Below are 2500 nucleotides of genomic sequence, written 5' to 3'. Positions count from 1 at the left end.
TTCCATTAAAAAAGCTGGGTTTGTGTATCATCCTTGTATCGTAAAGTTAGGATTTACCGTTCCATTAAAAAGCTGGGTTTGTGTATCATCCTTGTATCGTAAAGTTAGGATTTACCGTTCCATTAAAAAGCTGGGTTTGTGCATCATCCTTGTATTGTAAAGTTAGGATTTACCATGTCACTACACGCTGCAGTGTAGTATATATATATATATATATATATATATATATTATATATATATATATATATATATATATATATATATATATTATATAAACTAGTAAAAAGCCCGCAATTTTGCGGGGAAGGAACTATTTTCATTCGATATTATACCCACCATCATTTAATGAGGGCAGATTGGTAAACAACGTTGTCTGTGTAACTTGGTACATCCTCTGTTGATTTATCTGTGTGGCCCAACATGAAGTATAAGCCGCTATAGTCTCTGACCCGTGACACAGCAACATATAGTTATCCGTGTGTGAAAACAGGTTGTGGTAAGAAAATCAACTGCGAAAATAAACCTGAAGTAGCAGACGTGAGCAGAGTTGAAAGACGATCCTGGGATCGAGAACTTACATTACAGTACAGTACTCTGGTGATCATGTTTGGTGGCGTTTGGCACCGTTTTTATCTGTCATCTGCATTTTTTGCGGCCGCAAATGACAATTTGCGGCGCAAATATCAGGGCGATCCGCAAATTTTGGCAAATTTCCCAAAATTGGCAAATCGTGGCAAATTTTGGGAAAAAAAAAAAGAAGTGAAAACAAAATAACGAAAAAAAAAGTGCAAAACTTGAGAAATGTTGCAGCTTTGCCTGTGCCCAAACCAAGGGAAGCTACTCTCTACGGATAATGATCCTTTAAAATCTTTGTAACAACGCTATTCACAGTCATTTCATTTTTCAAGTCAAATAAATCGAGTCACTTATACTTCCAACTTCAGACATGGATCGTTTCGTCAAAAAATCTTCAAATAAGGACCCAAAGTGCGGCAAATTTTTTGGCAAATTTTGGTCTTTTTGGCAAATTTCTTGGCAAATTTTGGGGGGTTTTTTGGACAAATTTTAGGTCCCAATTTGGCAAAAAATGCAGATGACAGTTTTATGCACCTCCACTGGCGGTGTACAAAAACGCAACATTTTTATGCACCTCCGTTGGCGCTGCTGGTTGATTAATTAAAATGTTGCTGCTTGAAGCTCGAAGGAAAAAATAACGATAAGTGTTGAATTGTAAGCCTCAATTTAATAGATGAAGATATACTGATTTCCCCTTTATCAACAAAACACGACGAATAAGACACTAAGAACGAACGAGAGATGTGTAGTGTGAATGGTGTAGATAAGGTGGATAAGTAGACATAAACAATGATGGTACAGGAAATTTTTGAAAAACAACAGACACAAACCAAAAAAAAAAAAAAAAAAGAAGAAGAAGAAAAAAAAACGAACCCCCCCCCCCCCCCAATAATATGACAAAGACGCGGTAAACGAATACACTGATGATAATGATAAAATATTTTAAAATGATAACAATCGACGTTTACATATAAATGCACGACGATAACACATTGAATGGTTCCGATGTTGTTTTTTTTTTAAAATAATAAATAAAAATAATAATAATATATTAATTTAGGGTTTTAAATATATGTCCAGTAACTATAACAACGAAAATGATGTCTTTCATAATAAAGTAAACTTTAAAAAAATGTGTCCACAATGGGATTGAACCCAGTACTTTCAAGGTTAGAGTCTGACAGCTTTTCCACTGCGATACGGAGCCACCTGACTATTCATAACATTAAATAAGGTCTTTCTAAAACCTTATTTTACCTTCAATGCAACTTATATTTTCTTGTTTTAAATTTCGATTTTTTAGATTATTATTATTTTTTAATTTATATAACACAAAAGAAGAAAAAAGAGAAACAAATGCCTAACTTATTTGAATAAGAGGGTTAACGATATGTGTGTCAAGCTATTGACGTTATGTTACTTTGTGTTTACTTGAAAAGGGCCAAAGGCTGAAACGTCGTTTGTTTTGTGTTGTTCATTCATGAGTCAGATTTACTCCCTTTCTCTTTATCTCCTTTTTATTGACTCCTTGTATTGTAAAGTAAGATTTACCATGTACCACATACTGGATGTCGTTTAACGCAGCTGTGTCAGGTGAGCAACGGCTAGGTGGCCCGCTGAACACAACATAGTGCGACTCGTCTTCGGACCGACACGTCCCCGGATCGAGTCCCACGCTGGATAAGCGCAAAGTCGGGTCATTGGAAAGGCTCTTTACTCACATTCTTTCACCGTACTCGGGTGTAAACTGGGTACCAGGCTGGTATCAGCGTTGTCTCTGTAGGAAAAAAAATGATATCTTGTTCTTCATGTTAAGTGTTTCGGTTGATATGGGACAATTGGATTCGATAGTCTGATGTCACGTCGCCCAGAAACGGCGGCCATAAAAAGAAAATCGGTACTTTCTATTCTTCATGTAGGCTAG

At 36.0% G+C, this 2500-nt stretch overlaps 1 protein-coding gene across 2 annotated transcripts in view; it reads left to right on the top strand.

Annotated features, from left to right (window-relative positions):
* Nucleotides 1–2500, top strand: part of LOC144958179 (sulfotransferase 6B1-like) — a 9641-nt gene that overhangs the window by 4784 nt on the left and 2357 nt on the right. The window lies entirely within an intron of this gene.

This window comes from Berghia stephanieae, chromosome 12 (genome assembly GCF_034508935.2).
Source record: "Berghia stephanieae isolate SIO BIC M18660-M18661 chromosome 12, UCSD_Bste_1.3, whole genome shotgun sequence".
Taxonomy (NCBI): domain Eukaryota; kingdom Metazoa; phylum Mollusca; class Gastropoda; order Nudibranchia; family Aeolidiidae; genus Berghia; species Berghia stephanieae.
This window is presented reverse-complemented; position numbering and strand designations above follow the sequence as displayed.